The 15,750-nt window shown below is 42.9% G+C and overlaps 1 long non-coding RNA gene across 7 annotated transcripts in view; it reads right to left on the bottom strand.

Annotated features, from left to right (window-relative positions):
• The window catches only part of LOC105493990 (uncharacterized), a 155,125-nt gene that overhangs the window by 103,161 nt on the left and 36,214 nt on the right, over window positions 1-15,750 (bottom strand). For 4 of the 7 annotated variants that reach the window (XR_011614103.1, XR_011614107.1, XR_003020974.2 and 1 more), the window contains exon 3: window positions 14,868-15,143. The exons of the other annotated variants lie outside the window; for them this stretch is intronic. This is a non-coding gene — a long non-coding RNA (uncharacterized lncRNA). The remainder of the gene's footprint in view (window positions 1-14,867; window positions 15,144-15,750) is intronic. 7 annotated transcript variants of the gene reach the window in all.

Here is a 15,750-nt window from a genome sequence, read left to right as displayed (position 1 = left end):
ATTCGATGCCAGTAGCTTCCTTGTAACCCCTCCCCACCCCGGAATTGTGACAATGAAAAATGTCTCCTGATATTGCCAAATGTTCCCTGGGGGACTAGGGAGCCAGGAACTGAGCCCTAATTGAGAAACACTGGGTTATACAGTTTAAAATCTCCCTTGGAGCTTACAATATAATAGCAAGTTTTTACCCAGCTCCACAATCATTTCAGATTTCCAATTAATTGTAGCCTCGCCTATGGGTGACCTCTGCTTTAGGGCCAGCTCCTTGACAAGCTGATGAAATTGCTTCTTTAAGGAAGTATCAGCATTGTTTTTGTAAACAAAAGTCCAAGTCAGAAACCTTTAATGTTTTCAGTAGGGAATGATTAATAACGAGGGAACCAGAATGCATAGAGCTACAAGTTATTACCCCATTCTGGACTGACATAAACGTAAAGAGATGTTGTTGTGTTGCCGTGAGGATGGTAGAGGGGAGGAGGCAATGTGGACAGAGAGGCCGAGGTGCTCTCTTGAGGATTTGGCCATTTACAGGGGATCAGAATTATTAATGTGAGTGTTTTGTTAAGTCTTTTTCTATGACAAGAAGAAAAATGGATGAGCACAGAGATAAAGCAAATGCATGGACTGGCAAGGGCTGCCTGCAGTCTCTGGGGTACACGGGCAAAGGGAGGATGTGGAAAGTCATTTGGTGATCTTGTTTTCTGCGAGGAAAATGCTGAGTGCAGGGAGGCTGCTGGTGCTGCAACCTGGCTCCTGCCGCTGCTTTGATGCAGGGCCGGTCAATGTATTTTGCTCACTTCCTGGGGATGGATTCTATTTTAATAGCTCTGGCCCCGCTGGGGAGTAGCTTAATGTGCCACCCAATGGATACGGCCATGTCTCCGAAAAGGATGGTTGCCCTTCAGCAGGTGACCTGTGAGGAGGAACTCAGGCCAGGCAAGGCTGCCTTGATCCATAAGCAGCATTTTCTGAGAGTGAGAGTTGGAAGGAAGACATTGGGTAGCTCAGTTGGTGTCTAAGAATGAAGCCGTTGAAGTAAGTAAATTTCTCCCAGGCTGACTCCCCCTGGATCTTTTTTTCCTTCCGACAGCCTCCGGGGACTAATCCTGCTTCCTGGTCCTCAGCACAGCTGCCAAAACTTCCTGTATTTTTCACACTTTGTCTCTCACCAAAGACTAGTTTCAGATCAGGATACAGTCCTGACTCCCAATTTTCATGGAAGAAAACAAGCACACTGTCTTTTTATTCTTGAGGTTTCAGGACTGAGAAGTAGACAGGGGTGAATGATAATAGCACAAAAAAGAACTAAGTCTTTGTTGAATCTGTTGTTTTTAATTTTCTAGCACCCATTCCCCCTTCTAATTGTAACACTCACATTTGGGGGGAATCCACTGCTCCTTAACTCTGAGTCTTTAGGATCTGGGTCTAGCTAGCCTCAGCCACACTAGATTCAGGGGTCGGCATGAGACCCAGGCCTGCACCAATCATGCTATTCCATCCTTCTGTTCATCATCATAGGCTCACAGGTGGACAAATGGCCCAGGTCAATCCAATTATCATTAATTTGAGGACTTATCCTAAAGGTAGGGGAAGAGCAATGGTCCTTCTGCCTAAGTTGGGGGGAGAACAGGATGAAGGCCAGGAGCTGATGGAAACCATTTTGCCACCACCACTGGGGAGCCTGCCAATGGATTCAAAAGCAGAAGATGAGGTGGGACAGCATGACTGCATCACAGTGACCATGTGGGCCTCTGGGTACAGCCATGCCTGAAGCTATCCCCGCTCCTGAACTTGTCAATTGCATAAGACATCAGTTATGCAAAAGGTTTAAATTTTTTTTTTCCTCAAGCAGATTAGGGTTAGATTTTGTATCTCTTATAAAAAAGAACCTTGTATTTTCACTGACAAGTTCCCAGATTCTCATAAATTTCTCAGAGACATGGTCTTTAGTTAATGTTTGTTTACTTTATTCTCTGTGACTCCTGAGCCCCTTTCTTGAATAGTAGGTAGATAATCCTTCCGGAGAGGACTCCTTTAATCTCAGTCCTGGAAGCTTCTAAATGTGTGTTTTTTGATCACTTCATATGTTCAAGACACTATGCCTGGCTCTTTACCTAAGTTTTTTTTTCCCCCATTTAACTCAGTTTATAAGAAAATGTGGTAGATCTTCTCACCCCTTTTAAAGATGAACAAACTGAGATCCCAAATGCAAAGCATGTGGTGAATGTCATATAGCTAATAAGTGGCAAGGTGAGCATTTAAACCCAGATCCCCTCTCCTTAGTCATATAAGCTTCTCTCACACTGAAGCCTGGAGTTACAATTAGGCAGGGCAACAGTGATGTACGGCTTGATGATTCAGTAACGATAACACAATTCACCATTTGAGGACTCACCATAAGTGTAAGCCTTGGGCCAAGTACATTACCTCTAATATCTCTAGTACTCACACAACACTGTAAGATAGAAATCATTTTCTTGCCTTCATCCTCATGTTATGGACTGGAGATACTGAGCCTCAAAAAATGTAAAACAACTTCCCTGAAGTTGTACAGTTATTTCAAGAAGAGATGGAATGCCAAACCATGGAGACACCAAAGCCAGGGTTCTTCCCAGGAGGCCACATTTCCTCCCAAGCCTCAAGAGAGAAATTAACCTCTTAAGAGCTTTGCTTTCTCCCTTCCGCATACATCTCTGCTCCATAAAAGAAAGCTCTTCTTAGGAAATCCCATCATATGCCATCCACTTAAATGCTTGACGCTGAAAAGCTCAACTTCCCAGTTAAAATGAAATGCCTGAAATCTGGGTCCATGACTTACACATCCTCCAAACACCCAGAGGCATAGCAGGTGCATCACAAATACTTACTGAACAAATGAGGAAATCCTACACGTTTCCTTAAAACCCTATGTCTAGATCTTTGGCCCAAGTGAAGTCCATGCAGATTTCCCTGGAAATCATGCTGAAAATGCAGATACCCAGATATGAGCCTGGGCCTGCCGGATCAGAACATAAGGAGACAGTGCCCAGGACAATCTGTGTATTAGTAAGCACCCAAGTGAGAGTTCTGTGCATCAAAGTGTCTCCTAAACAGCAGCCAACCTGAGGGATGAGCCTGTGCTTTATTCTTTCATGTAACACATTTCTTGAGTGTCTCCTTTCCAAATTGTACCTTGCTGACTATTGAGAATAAATAGTAACCAAGGTCCCTGCCCTCAAGGAACCTGGAAGAGGAAAAAGAGAGTATAGAAATAATGACAAAAGCTATTATTAACTTTCAATTATGTCAAGTTTCATTGGAACATACAATGGGAGGATTTGACCTTGTCTCCGTTTATATGCTTGTATAGAGGGAGCACTGTAGGCCTTGTCTGCCAAATTACTTTCAAGCTAGGCTCTGAAGATTGGGTATTAACTAACCAGATAAAGAGGGAGAAAAGTATTGCAGGCATAAGGAATAGCATATGCAAAGGCCTTCAGATGGAAAGGTTAAAAAAAAAAAAGGTTATAGAAACTAAAGGAAAGGGAGAGGGTTTAGCTTGGAAAGACAAGGTAAAAGTGCTGCCTTGTAATGTTAGTGAAGAGCATCCTGGAGGGGTTTGTAGACCACAATCAGATTTCCATTTTAAAAATATCCACTGAGCTGCTTTGTAGAGAAGAGCTAGGAATAGACAGGAATGGAAGCAGGAAAACCAATGGGGAGGCTATTGTAACCCAAGCAAGAAATAAAAGTGATGTGGATAAGGGTGGTTGTGGACAGGGGACAGACACAATATATATTTTGGAAATAAAAATGGCAAATCTTGGTTATGGATCAGATACCAACAGTAAAGGAGAAGAAAGAATTGCAAATGACTCAAGGCAAACACACCAGAAGGGAACCAGGGTTCAGTCAGGGAATATGGATGAGCTTGATTTTGGAAATGCTGAATTTAAGTGTATCATAGGCAAGGCTCAATTGCAGGCAACAAGCACTCTAGCTATTTTAAGCAGTAATGGACGTAATTCCCAGAATTATGTGTTCTCTCAGTTATCTTTTACCACATAACAAGCCACTCCAAAACTTTGTGGCCTATAGTAAGAGCCATTTGCTTAGCTCACAGTTCTACAGGCTGTTGATCTGAACTGGGCTTAAATGGTTAGTTCTTCTGCTCTTGGCTGGCCTCACTCTTGTCTGTGGTCACTTGTAAATGAGCTAAAGCATCTCTGCTTCTGGGCATTGACTGGCTACTGGTTGAGGGTGATGAGGATCACTAGGCCGCATCTTTCTCATCACTTAGCAGGCAATGCACATGACTCCTGGAAGAGCTGCTAAAGAGAAAATGCACACGAGGCCTCTTAAGGTGTAGGCACAATGTCACTTTGTCTCATAAAACAAATATATATAAAACAAATATATATAAAACATATATATAAACAAATACATATATATAAAACAAATATAGGCCGGGCGCAGTGGCTCACGCCTGTAATCCCAGCACTTTGGGAGGCCGAGACGGGCGGATCACGAGGTCAGGAGATCGAGACCATCCTGGCTAGCATGGTGAAACCCCATCTCTACTAAAAAATACAAAAAACTAGCCAGGCGAGGTGGCGGGCGCCTGTAGTCCCAGCTACTCGGGAGGCTGAGGCAGGAGAATGGCATAAACCTGGGAGGCGGAGCTTGCAGTGAGCTGAGATCCGGCCACTGCACTCCAGCCTGGGCGACAGAGCGAGACTCCGTCTCAAAAAAAAAAAAAAAAAAAACAAATATATATATATATAAAATATGTATATGTAGCCATTGAATCAGTGTTTTCACAGATGTATTGCTTCTTCTTTTTTTTTTTTTTTTTGAGACGGAATCTCACTCTGTCACCCAGGCTGGAGTGCAGTGGTGTGATCTCGGCTCACTGCAACCTCCGCCTCCCGGGTTCATGCCATTCTCCTGCCTCGGCCTCCCAAGTAGCTGGGACTACAGGCGCCCGCCACCATGTCCAGCTAATTTTTTGTATTTTTTAGTAGAGACGGGGTTTCACCATGTTAGTCAGGATGGTCTTGATCTCCTGACCTCGTGATCCGCCCGCCTTGGCCTCCCAGTGCTGGAGTTACAGGTGTGAGCCACCGCGCCCGGCCTCACAGATGTATTGCTTCTAGTGAGTTAAGGTAAAAAGAGGGATGTTGAAAAAGGATGCAAGTGACCAAAAAAAAAAAAAAAAGAAAAAGGTAATTTAAATATTCTTCAACATGGGATTGGCTAAATAAAGGATTTTGGAGGCCGGACGCAGTGGCTCACACCTGTAATCCCAGCACTTTGGGAAGCTGAGGTGGGCGGATCTTAAGGTCAAGAGTTAGAGACCAGCTGGGCCAATATGCTGAAACCCTGTCTCAATTAAAAATACAAAAATTAGCTGGGTGTGGTGGCACGTGCTTGGGAGGCTGAGGCAGACTTGCTTGAACCCCTGACTGCACGTGATCTGTCCACCTCGGCCTCCCAAAGTGCTGGGATTACAAACATGAACCGGTGAGCCTGGCCATCCAGCCCAAATTCTAAGAGTGGGAAAAACAGACTACCTCTTGATGGAATGAGCTGCAAAGCCTCATTGTAAATAGGCATAGATATGAAGAGGAAGAAGGGATTGTGGCCCTTTTTGCAAACAATGTACCCCAGGCACTTAGAAAATCACTGGAAGAACTGAGGAAACATATCCCATGCTCAGCCTCTAGGAATGAGTGAGAATTTGCCTGCTGGGGGAACTTCTACCTCTGCCACAATCAGGAACCTGGAAAATCCAGAGGCCACAACCAGGACCACTGACTTTCACAATACACCATTGTCATTGTGACCCAAGGATTGAGAAGTCACTCTTACTGCCCCTTCAGCAGCAACAGCTTTTCCACATCCTGGAAGGCAGTGATAGGAGCCTGGAACCCCTAGGAAGAAAAATCCAACCTTTCAGCTACTGAAGCAGGAAGATGGCCTTTACCTTCCAAATTTCATGAAAGTGTCTCTAATTGGTGGAACCTGATTTCATTGCAATGCCAGCTGCAAGGAAGTCTGGGAAGTAAAATTAATATAACATATTGCTAGTTTTCCAGTCTCAGTAGTATAGGAAGGTACTCTAGGAGTTTGGAATGAATGCTGGGTGCCAGACCACCACAAGTAGCTCAAGGTGATTGTGAAAAAGTCATGCAGAAATTATACAGAAGCAACTGGATAGATGTAACTGAGACCCAGGTAGGAAGTCCAGGCTGATTTGCATTTGAACAAAGATCTGAGTATGATCCAGGAATTTATCATTGCCTGCCTAGGACCCATACCAAGACCAAATATCCTAACCATTCTGGAATATAGTTAGCATCTTATCCCATCCTCCTTTCACAATGCTTCTTGCTTTCCTTAAATTACGCTAAGGAGGCAGGAGTCTAAGCTTGCTATTCAATAGCTCTGTGAATTTGACAGTTCTCCTCCCTCCTCCCTCCCACAGCCTTGGTTTTTTCCAAGTACAGCAAGATGAGGAGCATTTATCTGGATACATGAATCTTAAAAGTCCCTTTCAACAATAGATTCTATGAGCATTCCTGGCCTACATTGCACAGGTACCATTTATCCTCCCGCTCCTGAGTCTCTTTGTCAAATGTTCGCTTCCCAGCAGGTGGAAGGGCTTATTCACTTGACACTTGGCAATTACAGCAAGGGAGGTGCCCTGGCTACCTGCCAGGCTGTCCTACTCCTCACCCCTGCTGAGCAGCAGCCATGCCCCCAGGCCTGGGCTCCCTCCTTTCTCTTGCCCCATTTCAGCCCTCCCACCTATACATACCAGTACCCATCCAGGACCAGACCTGGCCTCAACCTGGGGGGCAATTATATGACATAATTCAATTGTCATACAGAGGCAGTTTAATGGCTGGAATATCAGTAAACCCCTTATTACTCAGAGGTTACTCAGAGAACAGCCTGGTGACTGGTAAAAATGTTTGGGAACCAAAGAGCTTCCTTCTGTTGGAAGTAAAGCTTGGAGTCACAAAGAAAACAAGTACTCAAACAAAAGATTTCTCGGCAAGGCAAATTTACTTCTGTAGAAGGGTGCTTCTTGCAGGGCCGACTGCCATGAGAGTACACTGAACAAAGGAGGGAAAGGGTTTTTTTATTCCTAATGCAGCTTGTCCCTACCACTGTGTCCTGTCTCCCCTGGCTGGAGTTGGACCGCACAATCTAAACTGAACCCAACTGGCTAACACGACAGACAGCTTTGGTGGGAAGAGCCGTTACAGCGGGGGTAGGTAAATTATAGAGTAGCAGATGTGGGCTCTGTAGATAAGGACCACTCGGAGAGTTGTTTACTGTAACCAGGAGCAGGGGGGCGCAAAGGATAAGGCAGTTGGATCTTGAAAGAAGAGAACAAAGAAACTAAACAAAACCTTTGAAGAAGAACTTCTCTTGGATCTGACACTGCTATTGGATTATGCAATAGAACTAAAGGATCAACTGAGAGAGGTAACCGAAGATAGAAAAATCTAAAAATTTAAAAGTTCTCTTTGTCTAATCATAGAATATGAGAAATAATTTGGCCAGGGTAGTGCCCCAGACATAAAAATGAGTCACACATATCTCCACACTTGGTGCACTTAGCAGAATGGTAGGCATCCAGTGTTTTATTGTCCTTATTACAGGTCCCAAATTGCTTCTTACTCCAGGAACTGACATAAGGAGTCCTCTCTCCCACCTCCTGTCCCAAATTTTAGACCTGAACAGATAACTCCCCTATTTTCAGTCATCACCCCCTCTAAGCCATCATCCAAGAATTATGAATGATCTTCCTGAAATGCAAACATGAGTATGTTTTTCTCTATTGATAAATCTTTGATGACTACCTTTGTTCTCCTTATGCTCTCTCCTCTTCTGGCCTCTTTCTTCAGTCTTGTCTCTTTTTACAACTCTCTCCACCAGGATAAACTCCAGACCTGATGGATGTCCTACAATTTCCTAGAAACAGTAGATACTCACTGTCCCAATCCTTCACATGTGCTTCTTCCTCTACCTAGAATAGCTCCCTGCCCACTGCCCCAACCGAGTCTGACTCTCTCCAGCTCCTGCCTTGGAATTTTATCCGACTTTCTTCACCACTGTTTCCAAAAAGCCATCTTCAGAGTGGGTTCTAAACCCAACAACTGGGATTTCCCTGTCCTCTTCCTACAGCAGTTTATGAGGGTACATAGTGCCTTAACAGTTCCCAATGTCTGCCACAGTAAAGGCACAGAGTAAAGGTTGAATTTTAAAAAGAAAATGATAGACCAGGTGTGGTGGCTCACTCCTGTAACACCAGCACTTTGGGAGGCCAAGGCGGAGTTTGAGATCAGCCTGGCAAACAGGGTGAAACCCTATCTCTATTAAAAATACAAAAATAATTAGCCAGGTGTGGTGATGGACACTTGTAATCCCAGCTACTTGGGAGGCTGAAGCAAGAGAATTGGTTGAACCTGGGAGGCAAAGGTTACAGTGAGCCAAGATTGCACCATGCACTCCAGCCTGGGTGACAGAGCAAGACTCTTATCTTAAAAATAAAATTAAATAAATAAAAGAAAAAATAAAAATAAATAAAAAGAAAATGATATATATAAAAGGAAAATAAGTAAATCAACGAATTAGAGAAAAAATAGTCTCTGAATATATAAAGTCATAATGGGTATAAACGTGTACCAAATTTCAAGACAAGCCTTTGGATAAAATTCACAAATGGTCCCAACAACACTGTTGTGTGTCTTGGTCAGAGATAAGAATCCCTAACATCCACACTAACTCTGATGGTTCAGTCATCAAGGGTACTCAGAGAACAAAAGATATGTATCGTAGCCCAGTCATTTTCCAAATTGGTCAACAAGTATTTATTGAGCAACTGTCATATGTCAGGCATCATTCTAAGTGCTGGAGATTCAAGGGTAAATATATTTCACAAAAGCTTTGCTATTGTTGAGCATGTGTTCAAGGGAAGAGACAGTCAGTAGACAAGTGAGCATGAAAATGAACAACAAAACTCAAACTAGTGTTAAGTTCTATGGAAAAGCCAAACCCAACAATGGAATGTTGAATGACTGATAAGGCTGCTCAGAGGTCAAGACATCACTGAGGAAGTGGCAACAAGCTGAGTTCTGCATGGTGAGAAACATGAGCAAAGAAAAATGATGAGCATGTCATGGTTTTAGGAAGATAGGATAGCAAGTGCAAAGGCCTTGAGCAGGTGACACGTTTGGGACATTCAAAGACAGAAGGATAGCCAGTGTGGCTGGAATTCAGTTAGTGAGGGCAAAGTGGTAAGTGCTGAAGTCCAAAAGGTCTGCAGGAACTGGCGATGTGGAGTTTCATGGACCATCCAAGAGTGGGAATTTTACTCTAAGGGCATTGGGAAGTGATTGGAGGTTTGAAGCATGGGGATGGCATAATCTAATTGAAAGGTCACTCTGGATGCTATATAAAGAGTAAGTAATAGGGGCAAGAGGAGAAGAATCAGTCAGGAGTCTATTGCAGCAATCCAGGTAAGAGGTGATATTAGGGATGGTGGAGCCTCAGCAGAGGGAGTGGCAGTGGAGATGGTAAACAGTGGTCAGGTTCTGGAGGGAGGGTTAGCCATCAGAATTTGCTGTTGTTGGGGGTTAAGCTCCCTTAAACTGAGAATAAAGGAATTTGGAATGCCTTCTCATTGTTTTGGCTTGAGCTACTGTATGGATAATGTTGACATATGTTGAAATTGAGATATCTAGAAGAACAACAAGCTGGAGAGTAAAGTTGGTAACTGTGCTGATGTTACACTTCAGATATTCATAGGCTGCTGAACTGGACATGTGAAACAGACAGATGGGTATGGGAATCTGGAACATGGGAAGGTCAGGATCGGAGATAATTTCTGCATTATCACCAAATACATAGTTTACAAAGGCTTGGATTGGATCACTCAAGGAAAGGATACAAACAAGACAGGAAGCCTAAACTAAGCCCAGGGACAGTCTATTATTTTGAAACCAGTTAGAGGATAATAAGTCAGCAGAGGACAATGAGAAAGCTAGTGAGGTAGGAGTCTAGGCAGGAGAGGATGGTATCCTGAAGCCAAGAGCTTCAGCAGCTGAATAGGACAGAGAAGTCCAAATCACCCCATCTGGAAGGACATTCGATCAGTGATGTCATCTCCACAGAGCAAGGGGAGCACTTCCAGAGAAAATGATGTTGAGTAAATAACTATATGATAATCAATAACCATATCAGGCAGAAGAACAATTTGGTTCAAACAACAATCATAAGCTAAAATTACAGATCACAGTTTGCATTAATTTCGAGAGCTTAAGCTGGAAAGCCTCAGTCCCTAAAATAGGTAGAAAACAAATGGACAGAAAAACTCACTGTGTACTCAACTTCATTCTCTGGCTAATGTCTCCAAAGTTTCCACTAATTTTTCTAAAAGTCTAAATGTGTAACTTATAATTGCTTTGCGATGCTTTCAACTGTAGCTAATCAGTTGTAATTTAAAGTGAAATGAGATGCTTCCGTTACAAGAGGCAGAAGAATACCAGAGAAAGGAGAGGGCTGATTCAGATTGTTCCAGATCCAGCGGTTCCTAACCTAAAAACTTTGGGGAGCTGTGGGTAGAACTCAGGGGTCTATGAATTTAGATAGCAAAACATTTGTTCATCATTATTCACTAACCTCTGATATTTGACATTTCCTTCAGTATCTTTGACTCTGTCACCAAAATCAATCACAAATATCTTTATATCATATTATAGTTGTTGCAGATACCTGGAAATACCATTTACACTCATCTACTTCAAAGAACACCTACATGTAGGTTTTTATTATTTAATGCATTAATAAAAAAACACATGCATTATTATATCATAATTTTGGTTTGTTTTCTTTTATAGCTATCTTAGTAACTGAATTTGACTATAATTATTTGGTACTCCTTTGTGTTTTATCTTTTTTTTTTTTTTTTTTTTGAGACGGAGTCTCACTCTGTCACCCAGGCTGGAGTGCAGTGGTGCCATCTTGGCTCACCGTAACCTCCACCTACTGGGTTCAAGCGATTCTCCTGCCTAAGCCTCTTGAGTAGCTGGAATTACAGGCATGCACCACCACCCCTGGCTAATTTTTGTATTTTTAGTAGAGATGGGGTTTCACCATGTTGGCCAGGCTGGTATCAAACTCCTGACCTCAGGTGATCTGCCCACCTCGGCCTCCCAAAGTGCTGGGATTACAGGCGTGAGCCACCGCACTCGGCCGTGTTTTATCTTATGCATCTAAAATAATTATTCTGAGAAGGAGTCCATAAGCTTCACTAGACTGCCAAAGGAATCTATAATATAAAACAGATAAAGAGACAGTGTCTAGAAGAAAGTATTGCCCCAGCAGAAAAGAATTGCTTCAGGAAGACTAGAGATGATAGTGACAGCAGGAGCAAACCTGATCTCAAGGAGAAGAGATGCAAGAGGTGAGATACCACATGTGAGAAAAGAGAAACTGTGCCTCAGAAAATCCAGAAAACATCAAGTAGGAGAACTCAAAACATTGTACTTCTTTGTACACATGGGTAACAAAAAAAAAAGTAGTGGGAGGAGTTCCTTTTTTTGGGAATAGACTGAGGCAGAAAAGCCCAAATCAGCAATTTCATAGTAAAGGTTAAAAAAGACAATAGTGCAAGTGAGGGATTATTATATGAATGGTTCCCAATATAGGGATGCCAGAGGTAGCAAATAAAAATATAAGATGACTAGTTGAATTCTGATTCCAGATAAACAAAGGATAATTTTTAGTGTAAGTATGTCCCAAATCTTGCCTGGGACATATTTACACTACAAAAATTAACCAACAATTTTTAGCATGTGGATTTAAAATGTTGCATGGGGCATACTTACACTAAAAATATATATTCTTCACTTACCTGAAATTCAAATTCAGTTGGTTATCTTGTATTTTCTCTGACAACTCTACCAATGAATCATGGCTCCCACTAGTCATACTTTTTCATAGTCCCCTCCCATATTAGCTCTGATCATGTGACATGCTTTGGCCAATGAGATATCAGCAAATACGACATATGGAGAGACTTCATAAATGCTTGTGGAAAGAAGGTAGTCCTCTTGGAATGCTGCTGCCACCATGTGAGGAAACTGGGTGTAGCCTCTTTGAGGATGAAAGACCCCATGGAGACAGAAGTTCAGCTGGCCCAGCTGATCCAGCCCCAGCTGACCTTCCAGCTGAATGTAGCCACAGGAGCCCAGCCCAGTCACAGAATCATCCAGACAGGAAACCCACAGAACCATGAGGAACCATATAATAAAGCATTGTTGTTTTAGGCCACCTCTGCTGCCACTACCTCAGCTGAGGCTCCATCAGCTCTCGTATCACCTCTCACCTGGATTGCTGCAATACCCTTCTGACTGAGTCCTCTCTTTCTCCTCTTGTCTCCATTACCTACACTTTATATAGCAGCTAGGGTGAACTTTCCATGAGATTATGTCATTCCCATGCTTAAAACCCTCCAACTGAGTTTTACAGGTAATTTATTATGTAGCAATAGATAAATGATATAGTACACCTTATTATAATTCACTTAATGAAGATTTCCAGAGCACCCCATATATGCTAAGATATGTAGATGAGCTATAATTCCCCGAGTGCTGTGATTCACCTACATTAGAATCACCCACATTTTATTTGTTAAAAATCCATATTCATGGACCAGTCCTATTGAATCAGCGCTTTAGAGGTAGGACTGAGTAATTTGCATTTTTAACAAACCTCCCTGGGGATTTTTAGTCTTCTTTGGAGTTTGAGGATTACTGTGTTAAAGAGACACAAAAATCTATAGACACTGCTGTGCACTCAAGCTATGCAATCTAGGGAAGGAGACAGAAGGGTACACAGGTACTTATAACACAAGGCAGAAGAAAATGACTGCCAAAAAAAAAGAGGTAAAAGGAAAACCCCATAAGCCAAAAAGAAAGGTAAGATTAACTCTGAAGGGGAAATACTAGGAGACTTTACAGAAAAAAGACCTCAGAGCTAAGCCTTATAGTCTGAGTATGCATCAGCTCAGGGTAATGGAAAAGTGCTGAACTAAGAGCTTGGCTTTCTGCGTTTGGGTCTCAGCTAACGATAGCCATCATTTAGGGTGAAACTACTCTTTGTAAGGTAATGCACTAGGCTCTCTAGAACCACTCTTTAGAATAACTCTTTACAACAACTCTGCAAGATAAGTACGGTTGTCTTGTGTTTCAATAAGAAAAGAGATTCAGAGAGGCCGGGCTCAGTGGCTCACGCCTGTAATCCCAGCACTTTGGGAGGCCAAGGTGGGTGGATCGTGAGGCCAGGAGATCCAGACCATCCTGGCCAACATGGTGAAACCTCGTCTCTACTAAAATACAAAAAATTAGCCAGGCGTGGTGGTGCGCACCTGTAGTCCCAGCTATTCAGGAGGCTGAGGCAGAGGAATCGCTTGAACCCAGGAGGCAGAGGTTGCAGTGAGCAGAGATTGTGCCACCATACTCCAGCCTGGCGACAGAGCAAGACTCCGTTAAAAAAAAAAAGAAAGAAAGAAAAGAGGTTCAGAGAGAGGGTGTCACTTGCCAAAGGACACATAGCTAGGAGTTGCTCGAGCAAGGGTGTAGTGCCTATCTGTCTGACTCTATAGCTCAGGTACTTTCACTATGTCACACTGTTGACCTCAAGGAGCCAGCTCAGCTTTCTGGGCCTCCATTTTCTCATTTCTGGGATGGGACACAGTGCACAAGATGATTTCTGAGGCCCCATTATTGGAGCCAAATCAACTCTACTCTAGATAATACTCTAGATAATAATTGTACTTGCTGGTGAAAGGTAAATGGGTTCAGTAACTAGAAGAATGAAGAATGAACCTTAACCTTAAGGATTTGTTGGTATGTATCCAGTCCTGAAAATACCAGTTGAGAGCCACCTGCCTCTCACTTTCAAAAACTGTAGCTCTAAAGACCCTGCCTACCTCTTGCGAGAGAATGAGAATGAGGGGGAAAGGTAGGATGGAGGGAGAGAGGCAGGCTACTGAATATTTGAGTAACAGAAGGAATTATTGAAAGGATAAAGAAGGTAATGAATGAATGACAGGGAAACAGAGGGTTGGGGAGCTCTGAGAAAATAGCCTCCAATTCCTCAGTCAAATTAAGAGGAAGGTCTTCTGCTTGAGAGTTTGGGAAACACACACTCCAGAGACAAGAAGAGTTTTACGAGTGTCCGTGAAGGCAGGCAGTATGACAAGGTGTGCATGTCTACCTGTGCAGCAATACCTACCTGTGCAGCTTTGGCTTTTGATGGTCCAGAAGGAAGGGTGGAGAAAATTAGAGGGGCAGAGGAATTCCAGGAGAAGGTAAAGGGGTGACCTGAGCCCTAGGACAGTGATGGCAACCCCAGACCAGCTGCCTCATAATAAAGGCTGAGTGTAGGGCATGGGACACTCCATGCCCTATGTTCTGTCCAAAGTGGGTGAGAAGCCACTAACTGGTGATGAGATAAAGAGAGAGAGTTCAATGCAAAAGGTCAGTGAGGACATTAAGATGCCTGGGTAGTGACGTGTTGGGATCATTAGATTCTGAGTCTACGCAGGTTAATGTGATGGTCAAGGATATCAGCCCATGCTGAGAGCCCTCAATTCTGTACCAAATTAAGTCAATTCAGATCACTTAATTATGTTCTGAAGTTTTCTTTCGCTTTGAAGAGAATAAAAATACTTCCATTTTATTCTGATTTCTGAGAAAATTAGACTGTACATGTAAGCACTGCAAAAATTAAAAAGTGTTTTTAAATTGCGGGAGGTTGCTGTTGTTAACCAAGGATATCTTCCAGAGGAGTAAAGAACCAAGATTTACCTGCCAAGCACCAGGCACTTTATAAACGATGTCGTGTCCTGTAATTGGCACAACCCTAAAAGATGTGTTCTTGTCTCCACTTTGCAGGTAAGGAAACTGAGCCCAAAGATCTCTAGCCAATAAGAAGCAGAGCCCTGTACAACGTCTGGCTGGGTGCTTCCCAGGCTGTGATTTGTGTGTCATTGTTTGATTTCCCTTTCCAGTGTGCAATCCAGAGAGTTCATCTCTTCAAATATTTGCCGTACTAGAGCATCTTTTCCATTGCGAAAAGCCATCCTATGGATTGAACCCAATTAATAGAATCCAATTAACAGGAATCCAGTCTAGCATTTGACTTTTCAATAATGTTTAATACTACTACTTCCTTCTAGTTAAAAGGGTATGAGTTGGAAAGGAGTATTAAGTCCGAATAGGCCCCTAATTGAGGCACTCTTCCAGTGGTAATAATGATCAATATTATTTACATAGAATGTTATCTTAAAAATTCAAGACATCACACATTGACTTGCATGTTTGAAACCAAACCTTTTATTTTCTCCCTACAGCTCTCCCATCCTTGGTTCCCCTTAGCAGTCTTCCTCGTCTCAGCTAACATCACTAGTATTTGTTCTACTGCCAGGTCCGATGTTTAGGGGGCATCATTTTCTTCTCCCTCACTCTTCCCTTGTTTCACATCCAACCCTGGGTCCCATACCCATTCATTTCCCCCATCCTCACTGCCAGCGCCACACCCTACTTCTTTCACTTATTTCTCTGCGCAGGCCTTCTAACTGGTCCCCCATTGCCAGTCTCAGCCTACTCTGATCATTCTCACACAGTAGTCTAAGCTATCTCCTTAAAACATAAACCAAAGTAAGTCAACTCCCTGCTTAGAATCCTCCAG

The sequence above is a fragment of the Macaca nemestrina genome, chromosome 15 (genome assembly GCF_043159975.1).
Source record: "Macaca nemestrina isolate mMacNem1 chromosome 15, mMacNem.hap1, whole genome shotgun sequence".
Taxonomy (NCBI): Eukaryota; Metazoa; Chordata; class Mammalia; order Primates; family Cercopithecidae; genus Macaca; species Macaca nemestrina.
The sequence above is the reverse complement of the archived record's forward strand: the minus strand, read 5'-3'. Positions and strand labels throughout refer to the sequence as shown.